The 26,906-nt window shown below is 39.5% G+C and overlaps 1 long non-coding RNA gene across 1 annotated transcript in view; it reads right to left on the reverse strand.

Moving 5' to 3' along the window:
• Positions 1 to 26,906, reverse strand: part of LOC118356807 — a 222,947-nt gene that overhangs the window by 100,118 nt on the left and 95,923 nt on the right. Inside the window, exon 3 of the long non-coding RNA XR_004819955.1 lies at positions 2,899 to 3,015. This is a non-coding gene — a long non-coding RNA (uncharacterized LOC118356807). The remainder of the gene's footprint in view (positions 1 to 2,898; positions 3,016 to 26,906) is intronic.

The following is a 26,906-nucleotide window of genomic DNA, read 5'->3' on the forward strand; positions in this document are numbered from 1 at the left end:
CCCTCACTTACTGGGTGATCTTGTCCAAGCTACTTAATATCACAAAGCCTTAGCTTCCTAGTCTGTAAAATGGAGACAAAGAGATATACTTCATAGGGTTGTCAACAGGATTAAAAGGGACCGTGCAGACTGAGCAATTATCACATTGCCTGGTACTCAGTAAACACCCACTAAGTGCTAGTGATAGTAGTAATAGCAGCACTACTAGTAGTAGCAGCGGTGGTTAACAATCTCTGACTCGGGAAAGGGCCATGATGACATAAAGCACTCATGATACACAAATGAGTTTTTAAGGCTCCAATCCTTTCTCTATGGGTATATAAACTGGACTCAAAGAAAATCTGTACGAATATGGGTATGGACATATATACGCATATGTTAAGTCAAAATCTTTTTTTTCTTTTCACCAGCTGTATTTTATTTCTATTTCTTAAATGTCCACATGGATATTTTTCTGTCAGTCATTTACACCAGCGTGTTAAGTAATTTTTACTAAGAGAATTTCCCTGTCTTAGATAAGCATTCCAATGCAGTGGTCGGGCTCCGCAGATCACAAAGAATACGGCATGATGAAAATGTCTCCAGAGCATCATAAAGTAACACTTCAATATTTAAGATGGCTGGATTTACTCCAAGGACTGAGACAGTCCGCCTATTACCAGCTCAGCTTCAAAATATAGTTCTTGGCCCCAGTCTGCAGTTCAATGAATGTGATCAGTGCAAATACAAGGTGAATAAATCTTAAAGATACTGAACAAAGTTATTTCCCAACACAAGAACACAAGGGACAAGACAATCTTGTTTAGTCGATGCCTATGCTAGTATTTCATCTTGGACTAGCTGATGTGAAGGTTCGTGTTATCGACTCCCTGTTTGAATCTTCCTTGGAAAAAAGCAATATTCTACTTTGAATTGGTTATTATCACAACACCCTCTCCATAGTTAAGATCTGTCAATATTCCTTTATCTGGGAGATGCTTAAGGTCCAAGGTTTTACTGGTCCTGACATGAAGTAATCTGCATTCACAATTCATGTCACTTACACAGTTCAACCTTTCTGAACAAGTGAGAATCCTCCCAACAAGGACTCTACGGGCCATTCATCTACAGCTGTGCAGAGGAAACTGGGTGGACAAGAGAGTTAAGGACTTTTTCGAGGGTCTGAAATTCTACTTCTCAATAGACAGCAAAGGACTGGAGGAAACATTGAAAGTTCCTAAGTTCGGTGTAAGTACCGTGTCTTAATTACCTAGGGCTGCCATCATGAGGTACCATAAACTGGGTGGTTTATCACCTTATAGTTCTGGAGGCTAGAAGTCCAAAATCAAAATGTCAGCAGGATTGGTTCCTTCTAAGAGCTATGAGGAAGAATCTGTTCCATGGCTCTCTTAGTTTCTGGTGGCTCCAGGCATTCCTTGGCTTATGGCTTCATAACTCCAATTTCTGCCTGCATCTCTACATGGCCATTTTCTCCCAGTGTGGGTTTACATCATCTTCCCTCCATGCATATCTATCTCATTGGCTAAATTTCTTTTACATAGGGACTTTTGTCATATTGGATTAGGGCCCATTCTAATGATCTCATTTTAACTCAATCACCTCTATAAAGACCCTACTTCCAAATAAAGTCCCATTCTGAGGTACCAAGGGTTAGGACTTCAACAGATCTTTTTTGGAAGACACTATGTAACCCATAATATACAGTAGGCAAAACTTTGAGCAAAACAAAGCAAGGAAATGGTGCAGTCATATTACAGCAATGTGGACCCAGGAAAAATGCCAAAGCAATACAAAAGATTCCCATTCTAATTTTCTAAACCCACTTCTCCATTGTTTAGTCTCCTTTCCTGCAAGCTACCATTCATGTCGTTCCACTTTCAATCTCTGTAATTCAAAGCAAAGAGAACAACTTGATACCTTTCCCCACAGATCTGTTCTGGGAAATCTACCTCTCAAATAGGTTCATCTGTTAGGTACAAGATTCCCCTGAGTTTTCTGTATTTGTTATCGCCTTAGCAAGAGAGCTTGGAATAACTCACAACCGATTGCTTTGTATCTTATTTTGCTAAGAGTAATACATGTGCATGGTAATTATCATTAGACCTGCATTAGTTGTAAATTGACAAAAATCCTTCCAAACGTTAGAACACTGACCTCATCTTTCTCAGAAGAATATTTTTCCTCTCTCCACCTCTGGCCTCCAGCTTCTTAGAACCAACACATTCAGCAAAGGTTTAAATAAAGAACCTACAGTATTTACGATGCTCTTAGGCCATAAATAATGCCTCTGCCAAAGACTAGTCTCCTGGAAATGGACTTTCAGTTTCTCTCAAGTACACTTCAAGGAAGAACACTATGAATCTGGGAATATCTCCTTCCTTTACCAAAAGAACATATTTTAAGCTCTGAACCTCCTAAAGGACTAGCTACCTACAAATTCTGTATTAGAAATGAGGGACAAGAGACCAATTCATAGAAATCATATCTGAATCCAACTCTGGATATATGTGAGACTTTGAGACTATACTTTAGAGCAGAAGCAATAATGTAGAAAGTCTACCCACTGTAAGAAACGGGTAGACTCATTTTTGCAACTGCATCTTCATCCTAGATTGGGTGCTGAGTTTTGAATATTCCAAAGTAAAAAGAGCAGCCATGTTCAAGAGATATGTGGTTCAGTTAGTAAAGCATGTGACTCTTGATCTTGGGGTCGTGAGTTCAAGCCCCATGTTGGGCTTGGAGCTTACTTTTTAAAAAGAGCGATGTAAAGAAACATTAGAGAAAATTGCCTGTTCACTAGAACTTATAAGTTAGAGTTACGGAATTATAAATAATTGTAATAAATTTAAAAACACAGTATCAGCATCAAAGGAGCATTTAGTTGCAACACATTTTTACCTGAGAAATGGATATTACAGAAAACCATTTGTGGAAGGTGCATTTACAGCAATAGAGCCCAAGATTCATGTCCAACATGTAGATTTCTGGATCTTTCAAAAGGTGCCAACATGTGCTCTATGAAAGAGAAAAAAATATTAGAATTATTTTCCCCAAACTTGACCTATTAATTTCAGAAATAGAAGTCACTTAGCTTAATGGTTGTTTGGCTACTTGTGCTAGAGTACTGGTTTTAGATATTTTTCTTTCAAGTGAAATCGTGGCTTTATCATACATAGATATTTTATGACATCCCTTAACATTGATATGTTGTAATAACTAGAATAGTTGTGTTGCATGATCTCAAAACTAGGACAGCCCTTAGAGATTATCTAGCCTTTCAAAGTGACTTTTACATACATATCACTGCATCTCATATAAGGTTCCAACAACTCTGAAAAGGAAGTAGAAAAACGTTATTAATTCAAATACTGAGGTCCAGAATGGATGTGGGACTTGCCCAGACTGCCCCCTAAAACAGAGCCAGGACCTCACACTTCATGCTCCCTACATCCTCTTTTCATTTCTATTTCTTGTCTGTGTCACCTCCAAACACTTTGCTCAGATACTTGAGACACAGTTACTCTCCCCACAAAATTTCGCAACTGCTCTCACTTTCAACTCCATCACACTTTAGCCCCAGCTTGGGTTTTCCCACCACTTAGAACTGTTCACCTCTAAGATTTCTAGTCAGTTCTTACTTGCTGACAAAATCTCCTCACTTTCTGCTTCCATCCCCACCTACCTACTCAACCTGCCGTTTGCCATCGTCAGTCAGTCAAAAAACACCTATTGAGAACCTACTTCACCTGGGCCTAGGAAATCAGTGGAAGACTAGCTAATCACCGGCCCAGCCCAGCCTGAATCTTCCCCCTCAGCAGAGCCCACCCTTGGACCTCTTAGTCCTTTGGAGCTCCCTGCATTCCAGTTCACACCTGCTCTGAAGGCCTCAACTGTCTCCCCAGCAACTGACGGTCATTTCAACTTCACCCTCCGCAGCATCTTAAAATTCTTCATTGATCTTCCAACCCCCAGATCTGAGTCCCTTCATCATTCATTCTCTGCTCCCAAATTACCTTGCTGCTGGTTAAGATCGTAAAACTATGATGATGGGGTCCATCACAAATTCAAATTCTCCAACTTGAGCTAAGACTTTTAAATTACTGTAAACAGTAAATTTCTTTTGTTGAAAGAACCAACAAAAAAAAAATGGGTGGGTGTCTTGAAGATGCAAATTTTGGTTTGAAATAAGATAACAACTTGTAATCACATCAGCTAAGCAGGAACAAAATAGTAATGAGCTCATTGTTACTGTTAATGCTTAAGTAGAGTTCAGGAATTCCCAAACACGACTGGCTAGAAGAACCCTTAGAGAGATTTTTTTGAAATACAGAATCCCAAGTCCTACTTCAGACTAGTGAAGCAGAACTTCCAGAACGTGTATATCTAAAGCTCTCTAGTAGACTCTGATGCAGCCAATCCACAGACTGACATTAGGGTCCCACGGAGCTACACTGTCGACTATGCTTTTCTTCAGGACACAACGAAAGGGATTTCTTCACTGAAAAGGAGTCTGGGTTGGATGATCAGCCTTTATGTTTTATTACCTCTTTTTTTTTTTTTTCTCCTCTGCCTGAACCTGAAACCTGTTAGTGTTATCTGTTGTTTGCACTCCTTCTCTACCCCATATGTGGTTTTTAGAGCTCCACACACTGATGCAGCTTGGGAGCACAATCCCCGTCCCTGCCCCAGGTCAGCTGTGCCAGTCCAGGACTCCTGCCAGTCTAAAAATGGCAGCAATGGATGTGCGTGTGAATCCTGCTCTTTCCACATCCACCAACGTGAAGCACCCACAGCTTCTCTTAATTTTCCCACTGATAGGGACAGACGACTTGCTTTACACTCCACTGCTCTCTTGCCTCATTTGTAATGACTTTATGTTAGCCAAAATGAATGTTTCTTCATGTCTGCCCTTACAGCAGAAGTAAAGGCAAGATGAATATCATGTCTTTGCTGGACTAAACACTTAAATACATTGCTGCTGCAGTGGCCTTGGTGGACTCTACTGAGTGCAGCTTATGTCACTGTTTTTGAAACATCTTTATGGTCAGTGAAAAGATCAAGCATTACCTCCAGTGATGGTAAGATCCAAAGAGCCACTTCCAGTAACATCCCTGAAGATGAGTCATAGTCTGATCAGTTGATTTATAATAAACCTTCCCCACATGTATCTTGATAAAACCAGACTTTTCAGGATTTTTTTTAAAGTCCCCTACCAACGCTTTCCTTTTCATACTTTTCAGTTGCCAGATTATACAAAATTATAATTTTCCTCATTTACTATGGATTTGATTGATTACATAGTCCTTAAAAAAAAGTTACCTGCAAATACAGTTACTTGACCCCACTTGCATATACACACAAAAAAATAGGCAATACTCTAAATGTTGTCTCTTGTCTTTTTTTCATTAAATTGCAAAAGGCTTCATACAGTTCAGCATAGCTGGTACCTCCTTACTTTCATTTCTGTAACACTCTTCTTTATTATTAATAACATTTATGGCAATAAAAGTAATAATAATGTCTACATTTCTTCCCAAGAGCACAAAGGTCTTGGCCCTGGGTACCAACGTGCACTAAAATATAGAACAGATGCTGTGAATCTTTTTTTTAACATCTTGAATGTCTTAAACAATTTTCCTTTAGTTACTCTTCCCGGTTACTAAAGGCAAGAGAGTGGTAAAAAAAAAATTTAATTAATTAATTATCCTTCTTTCCTTTTGTCCTTTTAACAGAGCAGCTCACATTTTCAGTCTTTCAAGTCTCATGTACACATCACAAATTCACTGAAATTGACCAGACATTAGAGAAACACTTCTGTTTTCTTCTCAAGGAAGAACAAAGGCAGCACTGACACAGGGGCTTTTCTAACAGGAAAGGCACTGAGAGAAGACAGCTGTGACTTATCTAGAAGTACGCTGTGTCTCTGAGGAAAGATGGGTTTCAGGCCCCCAGTCTGGACTATTCTCTTCTCACCCTGAATCATTCACTCTTCATCTTCCCTTATTGAACCAGCCTTTTGGTTTTTTTGTTTTGTTTTGTTTTAATTTAAATTCAATTAGCCAACATACGGTACATTAGTTTCAGATGTAGTGTTCAATAATTTATCAGTTGCATATAACACCCAGTGCTCATCACATCATGTGCCCTCCTTAATGCCCATCACCCAGTTGCCCCATCCCCCCACCCACCTCCCCTCCAGCAACCCTCAGTTTCTTTCCTAGAGTTAAGAGTCTCTCATGGTTTCCCTCCCTCTCTGATGACTTCCCATTCTGTTTTCCCTCCCTTCCCCTATGATCCTCTGCCCTGTTTCTTATATTCCACATTTGAGTGAAACCATATGATAATTGTCTTTCTCTGATGGACTTATTTCGCTCAGTATAATACCCTCCAGTTCCATCCACGTCAATGTAAACTGTAAGTATTCATCCTTTCTGATGGCTAAGTAATATTCCATTATATATATGAACCACATCTTCTCTATCCATTCAACTGTTGAAGGACAACCCAGCTTTTTCTATAGTTTGGCTATTGCGGACATTGCTGCTATGAACATTGGGGTGCACCTGCCCCTTCGGATCTCTACATCTGTATCTTTGGGGTAAATACATAGTAGTACAATTGCTGGGTCATAAGGATAGCTCTATTTTTAACTTCTTGAGGAATTTCCATACTGTTTTCCAGAATGGCTGTACCAGCCAGCATTCCCACTAACAGTGTAAGAGGGTTCCCCTTTCTCTGCATCCTTGCCAACACTTGTTGTTTCCTGTCTTGTTAATTTTAGCCATTCTGACTGGTGTGAGGTGGTTTCTCATTGTGGTTTTAATTTGTATTTCCCTGATGCCGAGTGATATGGAGCATTTTTTCATATGTCTGTGGCCATTTGGATGTCTTCTTTGGAGAAGTGTCTGTTCATGTCTTCTAACCATTTACTGACTGGATTAGTTGTTTTCTTGGTGTGGAGTTTCATAAATTCTTTATAGATCTTGGATACTAGCCCTTTATCTGATGTGTCATTTGCAAATATCTTCTCCCATTCTGTAGATTGCCTTTTAGTTTTGTTGACTGTTTCCTTTGCTGTGCAAGAGCTTTTTATCTTGACTAAGTCCCAATAGTTCATTTTTGCTTTTGTTTCCCTTGTCTTTGGAGACATGTCTAGCAAGAAGTTGCTGCAGCAGAGACCAAAAAGCGAACCAGGCTTTTAGAAATGTATCTTCTCTTTGATTCATCTAGTAGACCCCTTACTATCAGTGAAATGGAGTCTGATTTGTCGGTTGTTTTTTTCCAGGCACCAGCCCTACCAGTCCAGAGGCAGCCACAAGATGACTGGGGCAGGAGGTGCAGATCAAGTTCTTCGGAAGCAGAGAAAGATAAAAACGATTGAACAAAAGCCCCTGTTTAGCCCAGACTCTATTTTTTATTCGTTCCAATGTACTAAACATTTATAGAACTTTTACAGTCCTGGAATAAATTCCCTTGAAAATCGAGCCTGGGTTGAGGTTTACATTCTAAGCTCATTAGGAGTGTAATCCCAGGGCAGTGTGATGACGGAGAAGAGAACTGAGGCAGGTAAGACTGGGGAGCACATGCAAGATAGTGTGTTACAAAATTAGTCCCTTCACAAAGAGAAGCCTCCTAGGATAACCTAACAGAAAGCAGTCTCTCGGAACAGCCCATCTAGGGGTGGAAAGGGAGACAAATTATCTATCCAGCCCCCGCATCTATCAGATCCTGGAGCCATACCAAGTCAGTTACCAGCCAGCAACTACAGTGGAAGACATCCAGAGCTCCAGCAAGACAGGCCAAGGCCAGAGAATCCGAGGTGGCACAAAAGAGATGTCTGATACACTTACCATATGCAATGAAATATCTGGTATACTATTTCCTGGTCAAATATAATTATCAAAAATATAATGAAATGTATCCTACCAGTGTTTTCAAGTCACAACCAAGGAAAAAATACCTCCTGATCACTGGTTTCCTTTGAAGAAGGCATATGTAATAATAGTATATAATTTTTTTCAGGGATTGTTTTCACCTGTGAATTTCATTTATAGTATTTCCAAACAATAAGCATTCATCAAAGGAAAAAACAGTTGATCTGGACAACTTCTGCTTGCCGAAGCCCCTCTAGATTAGCAGAATTACATAAATACCAAGTAAGGGCTTCTGAGGAAACACTAAGAGATCATGTGAGCTATCTAGGCAGCCACCTTGTCGGGAAGGTGGTTACACAGATGACACTGACTTTCTCAACGGAGTAGTGTGAGCATGATGTCCAGTGCTGCGGCAGAGGGAGGGAGAAATTGAGGAAGAATAAATTACTCCCTTTGTTAGTATGCAAATAAATTATTTATATGCAAATAATATGAGCAAACAAAAAGTCTATCTTATAAAGAAATTTTTTAAATTTGTCTGCCTGAAAAATTAAAAAAAAAACTTTTTTTATTATCTTACCAAATTTTCCACTAAATTATTGAGGCCAAAATAACTCTCCATCTGATGCAATCTGAACCAAGTATCATTGGATACATCTTTAATTGTGATTAAAACACTTCAGCTCAGTGTAATTTCTTTCTGCCCCAAGGGTGTCCAACTGTCCTTAAGGACAAATGACTCTACCATTGTCATGACCATCATTAAGTATTTGGATTGAATTGAAAATTCATTTTGGATAATAATGTCTTATGTTAAAGAAGTCATTTATTTGAAAGGCACAAAAGACAACTTAATTCTACTATGTACCAAGTCTTGCTTGCCATGAATTAGCAGTTCAAGGTGCTTACACCATTAACCCTAAATCCTTAGACTATCTTTATTTTCAGTTTGTCCAAAATTCTTGAAAAATAAACTCCGTTACTTACATTTGATTATTCTCTACGTACAAGAAAAATAAGTCTGCTCAGGCCCTCCAAAATAGTACTGTGGACCTTATTATAGGACTAGTCCACACAAAAGATGTGTTAGCCCCTGTACCAGGTTGCCAGGCTTGCCAGAATAAAGCATCACACAAATTCTGATGGCTTAAATAACAAAAATTAGTTTCATCATTTTCTGGAGGCTAGAAGTCCAAAATCAAGGTGTTAACAGTGTTGTTTCCTTCTAAGGGCTGTGTGGGAAGGATCTGTTATGGGCATCTCTTCCTTGGACGGCAGATGGCTGATTTCTCCCTATGTCTCTGTCTCTTCACATCATCTTTCCTCTATGCAAGTCTCCGTATTCAAATTTCCTCTTTTGGTAAGGACAACAGTCATATTGGATTAGGGTCCACCCAATGATTTCATTGTAACTTGATTACCTCTAAAAGACGCTATTTCCAGGGGTGCCTGGGTGGCTTAGTTGGTTAAGCATCTGCCTGAATTCAGCTCAGGTCATAATCTCCAGGTCCTGGGATTGAGCAGGTTGAGCAGGGAGCCTGCTTCTCCCTCTGCCTCTCTCCCCTGCTCATGCTCTCTCTGTCTCTCTCTGTCTCAAATGAATAGATTTTTAAAAAAATCTTTTTAAAAAAAGAAAGCAATTTCATAAACCCTACCTCCATTATTTTTTTTTCTGTTTATTCCAAATCTTTATTGTTAAATGCCTTGTTCTTGAATTGTGGGATACAGCCTAGCAGTGTGTCCTCACTTGGCACAGGTCAGGTCCCCAGGTCCTTTTCGTTTTAGTGGTTTCAGGGACCAACATCAGCAAACCGCACTTACGCACAGGAGTAGGTCCTGAGCGCCTGAGGCGGGGCAGGAGGAGGGCAAAGGCTCTGACAGGTCAGAGCTGCCATGACCCCATCATGGAATCCATCCCAGTGCAGTGAGAAACAAAATGGTAAACCAGAAAGTAACTAAAACCCAGACCCCCAAATAGCTGGAAGGGCCACAAAGAGCTATGGAAGTGGAGGCGGGGAGGCAGAGATGGGGGCTTTAGGAGAGAACATTGCAGCTTGAGGTCTCAGGGGGACAGCAGAAAGCACTCATCAAGACTACCCGAAACACAAAATCTAAACGAGCCTGCATCGAATCCGTAGTGTGGTGCAGCTCCCACAACTGAGCCATGTTCTCAGGAAAAGTCAGCACCACAGGCCCAGGGGGGATGCAGGGTGTGGGTCCATCTGCAATGCCACCAGATGGAGACACTACACAGGTCTAGTAAGCATGGTGACCGGTGCCCCCATCACAAGATTTAAAGTGAGATGGCTAACTCAAAGCCATAGTGCATGGGGACTGGAGAGGGAGGCAGGACCATGGGGGCCTGAGAAGGAATGTCAAGGAGTCAGGCGAAACAGCAAAGCCCCACAGACAGGGAGGCAGGTAAGCTGACCTCCCTGGATGAGAAACTAGCCTCTGGAGGGGTAGGGGCAAGTCAGAACAGAGCACTCAGAAGTAGGAAGGTAGGGTCCCCCTCCTCCAGGAGGCTGAGCAGCCCAGCAGGTCCAATGCAAGAAGAGTGCTACAGTGACCATGTGAGGAGGGGTGGGCCTGCTGGACAGACAAGGGACACAGAAGGGAGAACAGGGTACAGCAGCAGTGCTGAAGGTGAGGTGACCAGAGTCGGAGACCGGAGCTGATGTGTGGTCAGTGTGTGTGAGTCACACCAGGGGCCTGGACAGCACACAGTGTGGGGCAGAGTCATCAGTCCTCTGGGAGTAAAGCGGGAGTGACTGGGCTGGCAGAAGACAGGAACAAGAATGGAGAAGGACACAGCTGACAAATCGTTTCTTACATGTATTTATGCACAATGAGGGTGCCGACACCTCACCATGCAGTGAGAAGCCGCTGGCCCAGCTGGGTCTGTGCTTTGGTTTGTGTGAACATGGGGCTGGCCAAGTGGGCAGTGAGGGCCCAGAAAGGCGGGCACAGAAGGCAGTGTGCAGAGGCTTCGGATGAGGGGACGACTAAGAGTTCCCTTAGTAAGGGAATACTCACTGTTGAAGGGCCTCACATGGTGGAGGGGAAGCTGCCTGGTGACCCTCAAGAAGTGACCCATGGGTCCTGTGAAGAGAGTCCTTGTAGGGAAGCCTCCTGTCTTGACCCACCGAAGGCGCCTCCCCAACACAAACTCCGCCTGACTCTGAAACACCAGATGGAATTGCTTCTAGAGGTCTGGTCTCCCAGAAACACATCTTTGGTGTTGGCTAGATCTTGAATCCTGAAAAAAACGGGAGTTTCTGCTCCTGGATACAAGACTGTGAGATCCAAAAGGATCAGGGCCCAGTGCCTCCAGCCAAGGTTGCGGTCCACTTCTTCATCCACAATACCCTGCCCTTCCCCGAGGGTCTGGAGGGCAGGCGAGGCTGATCCACCCATGCTCAGCCGCCCTAGCCAAGAGTAGCTGCAATCTCTGAGCTGAGGAGCTGGTGCTCAAACTTCACAGCCAAATCCCCTTCCTGTGTCAGCTCCAGGCACCTCAGGCATCAGACGTGGCCTTACCCAGAGACATGGATGGGGCAGAGCCTTGAGACATCAGAGCCCCAAGGGCCAAGGGAAGGGCTGCTGGCCACAGGTAGCCATGTTCAGGATTTCCAGAGGCTCTGCTCACACCTGGCTCTTCCAGAGCCTCTAGTACCCAGAGTAGCACAGGGGCCTGGGCCTTGGTTTCCCCAAGGGAAAGAGACCCTTACACACATGGGACCAGCCAATATGAGCTCACTTGGTCAGAGGCAGCCATGAACGCCAGTCACAGAGGAAGAAAATTCCTAAGCCACAATCATCATTTCAAAGGAGTATTTTGCAGGTAGGTCCTCTGGAGCCTAGGACAACCAGGCAGGGGAAGACCCTGGTTGCCCCAGGCACCCACAGAAGTCAGCTCCTAGTGGCTCATGTCCTTACCCATGCTGTCCAGGTACTGGTTCTGGTCTTCTGAGTCCCTGTCGATGTCCAGAGCCTGGTGACCTTGGAAGCCAAACTGTTGGCCATCCGCTTATCGTCCCGGTCTAGAATCTCCTCCACAGCGGTGGGGCTCTGAGCCCAAGCCCAGTCCACCATCACGCCTGGCCCCGGCCCCGGCCTCGGCCTCCCTCAGCCATGCGGCCGCAGCCTCAAGCAAACATGACACAGTCACAGGGAGGCCCCTCCAACCCCTACCCTACCTCCATTATATCTTACAACCCTGCGAGGTTTTTTTTTTTTTAACAAATATATACAATTTTATTGTTTTTAAGTTAAAAATGAATGAATACTTGTAAAAATTTTCAAAACAATATGGAAGTACATAGAATAAAGGGTGGAAGTTTCCCTTAATCCTTTCTACAAATTCTATCCAGAGCCCTTTCTCACAGGTAAAGTTTGACACGTATCCTTTCAGACCTTTCACAATGCATTTACACACACACACACACATACACACACACACACACACACAAGTCCTGAAATATTCAGAAAAGCTAGAGATGGAGGCAGATTTACCGGGAGAAAAGAAACTTTGGGGAGAGAACTGAGATGTTTGAGGATGAACTAAAATATTTTGTGACAGGCAATGTAACCCATACATCATTGGAGTGTTGGAGTTTATGTTTGGTTTGGGACAGGGAGGGAGAGAGAGAGAGAGAGAGTTAAAAATCATTATTGGAAGTCCTCAAGGGTGGGTGTTGGGTGAGAGCAGAGTCATCTCAAAGAGCCTAGTTATTTAGGGTACATAGATTATAGAAATTGGAAGGAAAAAGATTGTCTAGTACTCCAATCTCCAAGCTGAAGAATCTACAGGTTTTTTCTGGAGGCGGTAAGAAGTCATTGAGGGCTGATGAGCATGGGATGGATGATGTGATTGATGTCTCAGGAAAATGCATCTTGTAGCAATAGGCAGGACATAGACTCTGAAGTTATGGAGACCAATTAAGAAGTTATTAGATCCTTAAAGTATATATTCTCAAGGAAATAGTCTTAAATAAGGTCAAAGGTTTCTATACAAGTATTTTCACCACAGTATTATAAAAGCAAAAAAGTTTCTAAACAAGGAAACAACCAAAATAGCCAAAAATAGGAAAGTAGTTAAGTAAATGATGGCATCCCCAATTCAATGAAATTTCATGAAGCCATTAAAAATAACGTTTTTGTAAAACACTTACTGACATGAAAAATGCTGGTAATGCAATGTTGAGTGAAAACACTGACACAAAACTATATATTAGCTTGACCCCAATTATATAGAGAATTTCCTTAAGAATACTGTTGTGATTATCCTGCCTTAGGAAAAGACCATTAGTCATAATGAACATGTTTTAGTTTATAATGCTCTGCTTTCACTAAATAAATTAGAGAAAACTTTTGTGTATCACAATGACTTGGGCGCCTGGGTGGCTCAGATGGTTGGGCGTCTGCCTTCGGCTCGGGTCATGATCCCAGGGTCCTGGGATCGAGTCCCGCATCTGGCTTCCTGCTCCTTGGGAGCCTGCTTCTCCCTCTGCCTCTCTCTCTCTCTGTCTCTCATGAATAAATAAATAAAATCTTAAAAAAAAAAAGAATGTTTCGATTCCTATTATCAATTCAGGTTTATCTTCCTAAGCATAAGAAAGGATAATAATTAGACTCCACTTCTCTGAATAGGACTTAGAAGTAAATAAGCCAATGAAAAGTAAGACTCGCTTCTAATATAATAACACTGAAACCGCGGGGAGCCAGCACCTGCTAATGGACCCCTTGCAATGCTAATATTTATTTTTTTAAAGATTTTATTTATTTATTTATTTGAGAGAGAGAGAATGAGAGATAGAGAGCACGAGAGGGAAGAGGGTCAGAGGGAGAAGCAGACTCCCTGCCAAGCAGGGAGCCCGATGTGGGATTCAATCCCGGGACTCCAGGATCATGACCTGAGCCGAAGGCAATCGCTTAACCAACTGAGCCACCCAGGCGCCCCACAACACTAATATTTAAAAACAAACCCAAAAATTATACATCCACATCCATCTAGAAAGAAAGAAATCAAAAGTCCTAGCCATGTTATCGCTGGAAATGCCATTATGGGTGATGTGTTTCACTGTTATGCTAATAAGCATATATCACTTTGAAAATTAGGGGAAATTTTTTTTGTTTAACTGGATTTATTTATTTAAATAAAGGAGCAAGTGCTTAAGACTACGAAATGCAGGAACAGAGAAACCAAAAAAGATCCAGCAGTACCTTCTAATTCAGGATATAAAGGCTTGATAAAATACAGTTTAAAGTTGTATACACATTTTGGGTGCCTGGGTGGCTCAGTCGGTTAAGCGGCTGCCTTCAGCTCAGGTCGTGATCCCAGGGTCCTGGGATCGAGCCCCTCATCGGGCTCCTTGCTCAGCAGGGAGTCTGCTTCTCCCTCTGCCCCTCACCCTGCTCAGGCTCACTTGCTCTCACATCCTCTCTCAAATAAATAAATAAAATCTTAAAAAAAAATAAAGTTGTATACACATTTCACCGACTTTTCAAAGAAAGAGGATTATAGACACTTTAGACATTAAAAAAACTAAAATAGGTAATTTTCTTGGGATTTTCCCAAAGAATCTATGTGGAATAAAGTGGAAAAGTGAAAAGTACATTCTCTCTACCAAATTTTTCTCCAAACTTCCAAGATAGCTTTCAATCAGCACTGTCAGTGTGGTAAAAAGAATATTTCAAAATTTCAATTACTAGTCCAAAACAAGCAAAACAATAAAGAGGAAAATTACACAGTATTGCTGTGAAATTTTTGAAGGGCACTGAGTTCAGACCCATCCTTTTCTTATACAAGTTCTCAAATCATCATTCTAATCATTCATAAATGCTAATAGGACTATAAAGTTACTATAATGATTTATAATAATGAAGACAGAGACTCCTAAATTAGCAGTCTATTCTCCATTTTCCACCAAAATAGTCAACAGGTAAATTCCATTTTGCCATAAAATTTCTATTTCTATTATTTCAGTTGTTAAGCCAAATGGTAATGAAATAAAAATTTACAGTGCCTGATGGGGCCAGGATTAACCCAATCCTGCCCACAGTCTTCATTAAAATTGACTGTGGCCTTCCTCCCTGCCCCTGACTTCCCCCAGGAGAAATAGACACCTCTGGACCACCCAGAGCTTCCTGTCCACTCTAACTAGAATGTCTACATAATTATGTAGAGCTCAAATAAAATCAAATAAAATTAAATAGAAATCAGACATACTCTAATTTCACTAATAAAAATAATAACTAAGAAAAGTTTATACCACATCTATATAGCATTTGTTTCTTAGTAGCAATGGATGCACAATAAGAATATGGAGAGAGATTAACAAAAAAAATTTTCATGGTACATTTTTGCAGGCTCTGACACGTTCATGGTTTTTCTCTGATCTCACACTTTGTCTTCTTAATTTTTTTTAAGCCTCGGCATTGTTAGTCGAACCATAACTGGTAAATTAAGCTTCCTGGGGCCGATTGGCCTTATCAGAAAATAAATTTGTTAAAATTTATTTAAGAAATACTTATTAACCAATTGCTCTGTGAAATGCACTATTAAATAAATAGGTATTGGAAAATAACCATTTATTTCACCAGTGGAAATTTTAAAACTACCAATTCTTTTTCTAACTATAGACCATTAGCCATTCTTCCTCAAAGCCTTCTCTACCGAATATGAGATGAAAAGTAATAAAATCTGAATACTAAAGGATCATTAACATAAAGTCTTTAATTTACTCATATAGTCTGATTCTATTTTCAAGTTCAAACCCTAAGAATATATATAACAATGCTAAACTTCAAAACAGTGATATGTCAATTAATGCATGCTTAGAAAGCTCTTTTTTTCCAGTTTAACTGAGATATAATTGACATATAACATTGTATTAGTTTTAGGTATGCAACATATGATTTTATATATATGTATATATATATAAAATTATATGTATATACATATATATGTATATATATAAAATCTATAAATAACAAAATAATTGTCACAATAAGTTTAGTTAACATCTATCACCGCACATAGTTACAAATATTTTTTCTTTTTTTTAATATTTTATTTATTTGACAGAGAAACAGATAGCAAGAGAGGGAACAGAAGCAGGGAGAGTGGGAGAGGGACAAGCAGGCTTCCTGCTGAGCAGGGAGCACGACACGGGGCTCAATTCCAGGACCTTGGGATCGTGACCTGAGCTGAAGGGAGATGCTTAATGACTGAGCCACCCAGGCGCCCCACAAATATTTTTTCTTTCTTTCTTTCTTTTTTTAAGAATTTTATTTTATTTTTTTAAGATTTATTTATTTATTTGACAGAGAGAGAGAACAGCGAGAGAGGGAACACAAGCAGGGAGAGTGGGAGAGGGAGAAGCAGGCTTCCCGCTGAGCAGGGAGCCCAATGCGGGGCTCGATCCCAGGACCCTGGGATCATGACCTGAGCCGAAGGCAAACGCTTAACCAACTGAGCCACCCAGGTGCTCCTATTTTTTCTTATTATGAGAACTTTTAAGATCTACTCTCTTAGCAACTTTCTTTTTTTTTTTTTTAAGTAATCTCTACGCCCAACATTGGGCTCAAACTCATGACCCCAAGAGTTGGATGCTCTACCACCTGAGCCAGCCAGGTGCCTTCTTCTTCTAAGTAAACAATAGTTTTCAAATATATAATACCATATTGTTAGTTATAGTCACCATGCTATACATTACATCCCAGAACTTCTTTATCTTCTAACTGGAGGTCTGTACCTTTTGATCACCTTTGCCCATTTTAGAAAGTTCTTTAAGGATACCAAATCCTTGGGCGTCTATATGCTCAGTAGCATGATTGTATCTGTTGGTGGCCTCTAGCTGTACTGAAAATTTTCTTGTGAAATAGGACTGCAACCTGAGTTTCCCCACGCCTCCTCAACCTGTGAACACAAGCAGAATCACACGAGTAATTAGAACTCAAATTCTGTTGGTCCTTGCGTCCACCTGGCAGGACCTCAACAACCTATAAAATTTCTCAAGTGCTTCTGAAGTATAAGTTCTCTCTGAAGTCAGGTGCTTCTGGAATTCAGGTGTGCCCATGAAGAATCTGAGCATCTGCTGTGGTTGTCTCTGACATCCGCTGGACACTTCCATGTCACCAGGCTTGCACGCTCTGCCAGACCACACTGCTGCCCTTCTGTCACTGGAAGAACCAGCGACGTGCAGTGGGATGGGGATGATGCCCCACATCTGCCTGATGTTGACGAGTATTGACATTACAACATGTTCAAAGGTTCCAACATAGTGGTGTTTATGTGACTGAACCATACAGAATTTTGGGTTTTTCACTCTATTGTACACCTGAAACTATTATAACACTGTATGTTAACTATACTGAAATTAAAATAAAAACTTAATAAAAGAAATAAAGAGAAATTTGGGGAAAAAAAAAGAATTTTAGGTTTTGTTTGTGGTTTGACTTTTATAGGCAACATGCTCCCCCACAGTATCCAGAGTTCTATCACTGTGTCAGGCGTGCCTGGCACCTTCTTTCTTTAAAATGAGTTCTCCCCTAGGCGCCTGGGTGGCTCAGTTGGTTAAGCGACTGCCTTCGGCTCAGGTCATGATCCTGGAGTCCCGGGATCAAGTCCCACATCGGGCTCCCTGCTCAGCAGGGAGTCTGCTTCTCCCTCTGACCCTCTTCCTTCTCGTGCTCTCTATCTCTCATTCTCTCTCTCTCAAATACGTAAACAAAATCTTTAAAAAAAATAAAAAATAAAATAAAATAAAATGAGTTCTCCCCTTGAAAGCTCCCCAGCACCCCTTTCATATATCCTTTAGGTGCCATACCATGCATACCCCCACATAGCCAAACCCCAGCTCAAGCTCAAGCTAAGATCCCCCTATATATTAATCACACCTACTGGAAGGCTAAATAGAAGTGCCAACTTTGGAAGAAAAAAATACTCTTTTAGTTTCCTCTAGAGAAAGGCTCTGTGGTCCAAGTTTGGGGTTTATTATTTTGGGAGAAATAAATGTTTTATTTAGAGCAAGTCACTATATTTCTTCCTTTGGTATAAAATTTCACCAAAATAATTTAAAACTTGAACGCTAAAATTCCCATTTGCTCACTCTCACAGAGTAAATGAGTATTTAAGCCAGGCAAACAGAGCCACTTATATTTAATGGTGTCATAAATGGATTGCAAAATATTTTAACCCATTGGTAATCCTTTGGGCCATTACTCTCAAGGAATGAAAGAATAGCTTATGAGTGCTATTTCTAAAATTAGTAACATACCCAAGAATTCCAGTAACTCTCCACTGTTTCACTGGATAATTTTCACCTGGCTAAATGTAAGTACAAGAAGAAATTGACAGTGGGTGTCAGGAGAACTGTTTTTCTCCGCTGATCTCTTCACTTCTATGCACTGGTTCCCCCAACACAATAGTTTTCTCACTGCTTATCAATCTTGGCAATGGCAGATGGCCTTTCCATTCCACAGTTCACCTTAAGATCAAGAGTTCTAAAACACAATACCATCCTTCTCTTTATCCCCTCACTTATTTAATCACCCCCTGATTCTGGTGAGTGTGTTTGGGCTACTTGTGAGAAGGAAATCCTGATTCTGTTCCAAGGCAGACTCTCCTTTCCATTCTCAAAGTCTTGATTCATGTTTTGAGACACAGTATAGCAGAATATTCAAGAGCACAGACAATGGACACAAATCACCCATGCTCAAATCCCACTTCCTCACTTACGAGCTGTATGACCCTGGGCAAGTTACTTAAACTCTACACTCCAATTTCCTTATTTTTAGAATGAAGACGATGATAATAAGACCCACCTTATAGGTTTCTTGTTAGGATTAAATGAGTAACACACATACAAGTGTCAGAAAAGTGTCTGGTACATAATAGGCATTAGTTGTTGCTGATACTTTAGAACTATTCTGTTGAAAACAGGAGGAGGCAAAGCCAGAGAGATTCTGAAGAGGTCAAATACCATCATCTAAAAGCACTCTCCAGGTATTTAGTTCATGGCTGAATGACCTTAAGAAAGTCACTCTCTAAACCTCTGTCTCCTCATCTATAAGATGGTGCTAATTGAAAAAAAATGCATGTAAATTACTTGGCAATGACCTAACAAGCAGTAAACATTAAATTAGCTCCTATATCATCTGTAAAATAATCCATAATTATGTCTGCTTTACAAGAGTATTGTAGTGAGATAACAGATGAAGGACTAGCAAAATGATTTAATATCTATTAAGTAGAGGGTTGATACATAGTTTCCTTTCCACACTTTGCTCTCAAACTCTATGGAATTATATATCACCTCTTTTAATTACCCTTGTCTTTCCTTCCCTTGCCAGCTATACCTGAAAGTTCAAGGAATGAAGGGAGTCAATGATTATGAAAATTCTACCTACCATCAAGACCCTCCACAAATCTATAATTGAAAAGCAAACCTTTATCAGAAGTGAGGATTTATCTGGATAATTGAATTTCTAGCAACATACCAGACTAAGTATCAGCACCAACCTTTCCTGGAAATGACTAAAAATGCTGGATATAATATAGGAACATCTTGAAAGCACCCAAATGAAAGCAAAAGAGTAATACCTAGAAATGCAGTACTGAATCAGCTCTACCCTCAGAGCATTTGCTGAACCAAGTGAACTTAAGCACAAATTCTGTGCTCTGGAAACACAAAACAAAACCCCAGGACCACCCACATTGGAGTGTCTTATATTAGAACCCTCATAAAACTGGATCCCAAACACAGAAACTCAGTGAAAGAGGGGACTAAAATAAACCACCCATTTCCACCATCCCCCCACAAAAAGATTGCATGGAAAACTAGCAGTCTCAAAATTTGGCAGTGCGTAGAGTGGGGGAAAATTATACCCTGAGAATTTATAACCACAAACTACCCTTCCACAAGTTAGCACAACCAATTTTCACTTTTGAAGCAGCCTAAATAAAACCTGAAGTCAATTGTATTTAATGTGGTCCTGGACTGGTAAGCCCCAAGTGTCTAACAAAAGCAAATGCAAATCCTTTGTAGGAAATAGTCTCACTCTAAGATACAAAGAATCTCAATGGATACTTTTCCAAGGAAAACTAAACAATGTAAAGTTCAAAATTACTAAAGAAGGAATCAAAGCCATGAGTTAGAGCCAGCAGAAACAAAAGTTAGCACAATCAGGCCCAAAATACTTCAAATACTTAAATTATCAGCTACAGAACACTAGTATAGAAAAGGTGGGACAAATGGATAACATAGAAGACAATAAAAATAAACCTAAATATGTTTGCAATTACAACAAATATAAGCAGATTAACTGCTTCAGTTAAAAGACAAAAATGCTAAACTGAGGGGTTTTTTAATCTTTTTTTATGTTATTTATAAGAGATATGTCTAAAGCTTAAAAACAGACTGAGAATGTAAAAGTAAAAAGATACAGAAGGATATACAAGGTAAATACCAAAGAGGGGCACGGGGTGGTTCAGTGAGTTAAGCATCTGCTTTTGACTCAGGTTATGATCCCAGGGTCCTGGGATGGAGCCCTGGGCTTCCTGCTCAGTGGGGAGTCTGTTTGTCTGCTTGCGCTTTCTCTCTCTCTCAAATAAATAAATGAAATCAGAAAGAAAAAGAAAGAAAGAAAGAACGAAAGAACGAAATCTGGTGTAGCCAGTTCCAATACACAAATACTTTTATAGATGAACTTTATTAGACACAAAAATAATCATTACAAAATGATTAGAAATTCAGTTCATTTGGAAGATATCAATTTGAAGTTGCCTATGAAAATACACAAAGCAAGGAAAATTGACAAATTCTCTACCCTACTGAAAGATTTCAACACACTTTCTCAGCAATTGACTTTTGAGATAACATAAAAATCAGTAGTTTTATAGAAAACTTAAACAGTGAATAAATTTAAACTAATGAACATATATTGAATACTGCACTATTTGGCTCAAAGTGTACATTCTTGAAACATTTTAATCAAATGGTGTTTTCAAAGAAGTTTCTACAAATGTAGCCCTACCCCAAAAAAATAGTATCACACAGATGAAGTTCTCCAACCACAATGGATTTGCAACCAAAACACATAATTAGAAAAATTCCTATATGTTTGGAAATTAAGAAACACCCTTTTAAATTACTCAAGAATCAAAGAAGAAACTATATGGACATCAGAAAACATTCAGAACTGAATAACAAACAAAATAGTACATATCAAAACATATGGAACATATAAAATATTACATTATGGAGCTAAAGAACTTACAGGAAAAGATGCGGCTTTAATTTCAAAATAGAAAATAAGAAAAGTAAACAATGATGAAAACTGGGGCACCTGGCTGGCTCACTCCATAGAGCATGTGACCCTTGATCTCAGGGTTGTAAGTTTGAGTCCCATGTTGGGCATAAAGATTACTTAAGGGGCGCCTGGGTGGCTCAGTCAGTTAAGTGTCTGCCTTCGGCTCAGGTCATGATCCTGGAGTTCCAGGATCGAGCCCCACATCTGGCTCTCCCTCTCAGTGGGGAGTCTGCTTCTCCCTCGACCTCTGTCCCTCCCCCTGCTGTCTCTCTCTCTCTCTCTCTCACTCTCTCAAATAAATAAATAAATAATTTTTTAAAAAAAGATTGCTTGAGCGCCTGGGTGGCTGAGTCGTTAAGCGTCTGCCTTCAGCTCAGGTCATGATCCCAGGGTCCTGGGATCACACCCCATGTCGGGCTCCCTGCTCAGCCAGGAGTCTGCTTCTCCCTCTCCCACTCCCCCTGCTTGTGTTCCCTCTCTCACTGTGTCTCTCTCTGCCAAATAAATAAAATCTATTTTAATAAATAAATTTAACTTAATTTTTTTAAATCTTAAAAGAAAAAGAAACCTATGTCTATCTTAAAAAGTTAACAAAAGGACAGAAAAAAGCCCCAAAATAAGAAAGGAAATAATAAAGTTAGGAGAAAATAATTAAGTAGAAAATGAAAGATTTAATAATTAAAAGTTGGTTCTCTGAAAAAGCTAGTAAAATTTACAAACCTGTGATAATATTAAGAAACAAGAGAGAAGACCCCTCAAATTAAAATAATGCGTATATAACATGAAAATATTATATATATATATATGAAATAAAAAGGGGACATATATTAGGATGCAACAGACATTAGGTAATTAGGAGATATATGAGCATTATTCCAATAAACTTGAAAACATAGCTGAATGACTCCTATAAAATATAACTTATCAAAACTGACTCAAGAAGAAAGCAAAAAACCTGAATGGTCCTATAACAATTTTTTTAATATTTTTTAAAGATTGTATTTATTTATTTGTCAGAGAGACAGAAAGAGAGCACAAGCAGGGGGAGCGGCAAGCAGAGAGAGAAGCAGGTTCCCTGCTGAGCAAGGAGCCAAATGCAGGACTCTATCCCAGGACCCTGGGATCACGACCTGAGCCAAAGGCAGCCACTCACCTGATTGAGCCACCCAGGTGTCCCTAGTCCTATAACATTTAAAGAGATTTAGGTCATCAGTTTAAAATCTTCACCCAAAGAAAATGACCCAGGAGACTCTACTGGTAATCATTCAAAAAACAATTTCATTTTACACAAACTATTTCAGATTATGGAGGGGAAAAAAGACATTAATCCATTCATTTTTTGACACTAGTATAACCTTGATACAAAAATTCAACAATGATATTCAAAAAGAGGAATTTACAGACAGATCTTACTTGTGAATATAAATGCAAAAGTCCCAGACAAAACACTAGCAAACCAAACCTCTCCAAGTATTAAAAATACACACACACACACACACACACACAAACACACACACACACAAATGAGTAAGTGGGTTTATTCAGAAATAAAAATGAGTTAAAGAGGAAAAATAAATAATGTTATTGGCTCCATTAATGTACTGAAGGAGAAAATTGTGACTACCGCAACAAATGCACTTGATAAATTCAACATTCCTTAATAGTAAAAATTTTTTTTATTTTTATTTTTTATTAAAGATTTTATTTATTTATTTTGACAGAGAGAGAGAGACAGCCAGAGAGGGAACACAAGCAGGCAGAGTGGGAGAGGGAGAAGCAGGCTTCCCGCTGAGCAGAGAGCCCAACGTGGGGCTCAATCCCAGGACCCTGGGATCATGACCTAAGCCAAAGGCAGACGCTTAATGACTGAGCCACCCAGGCACACCAATAGTAAAAATTCTTAGTAAATCATGAATTAAAATAAACTTCCTTAATCTGATACAGGACATCTACCCAAAAAGTTATAGCAAACAACATATTCAATTTTGAAATTTTCAAAGCACTCCATTTAAAGATCAGGAATAAGGTAAGTTTACCTACTATCCCCACTTCTACACAAAATTAAACTGGAGGTCCAGACCAGACCAATAAAATAAGAAAAAGAAATATGGTAAAAGAATTCAGAAAGAAAAAACAAACCTTTCATTATTTTAAAATGATGTGATTGTCTACAAACATAAACTATAAAAATAAAAAGTTCAGTAAACATGATAAATATAAAATCATTATGCAAAATCTATTGTATTTCTATATACCAGTAATAAGCAGAAAAAAATTTTAAAGATGTCATTTCTTACAGGATCAAAAATATGATGTGCTTAGGAATAAATCTAACAAAGGATATGCAAGATCTTTAAGGGAAAAAGTATACATCATTATTGACAGATATTAAAGAAGACTTTAATGAATGAATAGCTATACAATATGACATATAATTTTTAAGAAGGGAGGGGGTGTAGAAACTTGAACCAATGGAACAGCATAAAGAGTCCAGAAACAAACCGCACATAAATTGCCATTTAACATATCACAAAGATGCTAATGCAGATCAATGGGGAAATGATGGATTGTTTTCAATAAATAGTGGTGGAGCGATTTGTTTTCAATGTGAAAAAATTAAACTCTTACTTCACACAATAAACAAACATCGGTTCCAGGTCAATTAAAAACTTATATGTGGGGGCGCCTGGGTGGCTCAGTTGGTTAAGCGACTGCCTTTGGCACAGGTCATGATCCTGGAGTCACGGGATCGAGTCCCGCATTGGGCTCCCTGCTCAGCGGGGAGTCTGCTTCTCCCTTGACCCTCCCCCGCTCATGCTCCTTCTATCTCATTCTCTCTCTCAAAGAAACAAATAAAATCTTTAAAAAAAAAATCTTATATGTGAAGGTAACTCTACAAAACTTTTAGAAGACAATAAGTCGAGCATCTTTATGGTCTCAAAGTAGGGAGAAGTCTTAAACCAGACATAAAAAGTTCAAATTATAAAAGAAAATATTTACTACATTGCAATTAACGTCTTCTGTTGATCGAAAAGCATTATAAAAGGTGAAAAGACAAGCCCAAACTGAGAGAAGATAATTGCAGCACATCAAGCATCATCATTTGCAGATGATGATGCAAATCAGCAGGAATGACAAATATCCGAATAGAAAAATGGAGCACAAATGGCCCATAAACACAAGAAAAGATGTTCAACTTCCTCGCAAATCATGGAATTTCAAAACATGAAAAACCATTCCAAAGCTGCCAGACTTAAGAAGTGTGATATAGCCTTTTACAAGACTGAGGAGGCACGAGAATGTTAAGACTCTGCTGGTGAGAAAGGAAATTGGTACACTTTCGGAAAACAACTTGGCATTACCTAGTAAAGTTAAGCATGCCATATGTTCCTACTCTTAAGTATGTATCCTAGAGAAATCTGTAGATGTGCACCAGGAGACATGCACAAGGATATGCATAACAACATTGTTTATTGCGGTGAAAACCAGAAAGCAACCTCAATGCTTTCAACAGACTAGATCAATAAGTTGTGGTACAATTTCATAATCAAATACCATACAAAAATAAAAATTAGCTTACTACAGCTACAAGCCCACATGAATGGAGCTCAAAAATAAATAAAATATTAAAAGAAGTCACAGAAGAATATGTACGGCATGTTTTCACTCATATAAAGTTTTTTTTTAAGATTTTTTATTTATTTATTTGAGAGAGAGAGAATGAGAGACAGCGCGAGAGGGAAGAGGGTCAGAGGGAGAAGCAGACTCCCCGCTGAGCAGGGAGCCCGACACGGGACTCGATCCCGGGACTCCAGGATCATGACCCGAGCCGAAGGCAGTCGCTCAAACAACTGAGCCCCCAGGCGCCCCGCACTCATATAAAGTTTTAAAAACTAAACAATACAATGTTCAGGGAACATATAAATAGGCAGTGATGACCACAAAGAAAAGCAAGGAATGGATTAACAAAGTTCAGAATTGCAGACAATCCCAGAGGAGGAGAAGGACACAAAGGGGATTTCTGGGGTACGGTGATGTTCTGTTTCTCAGCCTGGGTGCTAGATACAGAGGAATCTGTTTTATTTTTCTTTAAACTGCACACATATATTTTCATACGTTTTTTGTATGCCACTGTATTTTGTAGTAAAAAATAAGTAAAAAACATATTTAAAGGATTTTGATATTTGCCTTATCTGAATTTTTCACACCAAACTGTTTTTTCCTGAATTACAATAATTATTTCAGTTTCCTCTTTCACACTTGTAAAAGGGAGTCCCAGCACCTAAGGTTTCTCTATGATCAAATTGGAAAGAAGTACTTTTATGCATAATCCCTGTGTATCTAGCAACAGGTTTCAGTTAAACAGTGTAGGTTTCACAGTCACTCAAAACGTGGTAGAAAATTATGTCATATCCCCTAAATTCTTAACAGCATTCCTAATACTCAAGAAATAGCACTCGATAGCAATGCTGTCCAGTAGAAATACAGCATAAGCCAAAGATGTAATTTTATTTTATTTTATTTTTTTAAGGATTTTATTTATTTGATAGAAAGAGCACAAGCAGAGTGAGAGAGTGGGAGAAGCAGGCTCCCTGCTGAGCAAAGAGCCCGATGTGGGACTCGATCCCAGGACCCTGGGATCATGACCCAGGCCAAAGACAGCCGCTTAACCAATTGAGTCACCCAGGTGTCCCAAAAGATGTAATTTTAAACTTGTAGTAGCCTCAACACCTGATCAATAATTTAAAGTTATTAGTGAGATGCTTTACATTCTTTTTCATACTAAATTTTCAAAATTCAGGGTGTATTTTACACTTAACAGCACATCCGCATCTGGACTAGCCTCATTTCAAGTGCTCAAGAGCCCCATGTGGCGTGTGACTACATACTCAACAGCACAGCATTATGGTCTCCAAAGGAATAATGATCCACTTGGCTTCAGTTTTAGAGAATAAAAATAGAGACCCAACCACCAAACTCAGAAGCCTATTAGACCTCCAAACTACAAAGGAGATTTCTAATTTTAGCATTAAGTAGAAGCAGGTACCTTATTCACAAAGAACAATAGAACTGGTCATTTTTATCACATCTTTTCTCTTTATATCCCTGAATTTCCTCTGGATTGGGCCTAACAGGAACTTCTTGTAAAAGGGAAATAATAATGCTTTGGACTTCTTAAGCCTATCTTCCTCTGGGATCTAAAAAATTTTAAGAACATTGGTTCACTAAAAAAAACAACACACACACACACATTGGTTCACTAATCAACAGTCTTGACATATTCTGCCATTGCAATTCATTTTATATTTAGGGAAATTGAGCCTTAGAATAGAATGGCTAACATCAAATATGGACACAGAAACTGAACCCAGGACTGAGATTCTGAGTCTCACAGGTCTCCTGAGCATATATACCTGTTTCGTAAGGTTATTAAATTTTCTTTTGGTTCTACTTGTCAATCCTTCATGCTTAATTCCTTTTATTATCTTTCATATTTCACCTACTCTATCCCATTTCAATATTACTCCAGCCCTCAGTTGGCTGCAGGAACCAAACATAACATGCTAACACTATGCCTTATTTAGTAACGTTTCTAAAAGGAAATACACAATTCGTAAAAGGTTTTGTTTCCTGATTTTTTAAGGATCAGATATTATAACCTTTGTAGAACAACTTTTGTAGCAATAAAAGCCAAATACTGACTAATTACCAGAG

Source organism: Zalophus californianus, chromosome 3 (genome assembly GCF_009762305.2).
Source record: "Zalophus californianus isolate mZalCal1 chromosome 3, mZalCal1.pri.v2, whole genome shotgun sequence".
NCBI lineage: Eukaryota > Metazoa > Chordata > Mammalia > Carnivora > Otariidae > Zalophus > Zalophus californianus.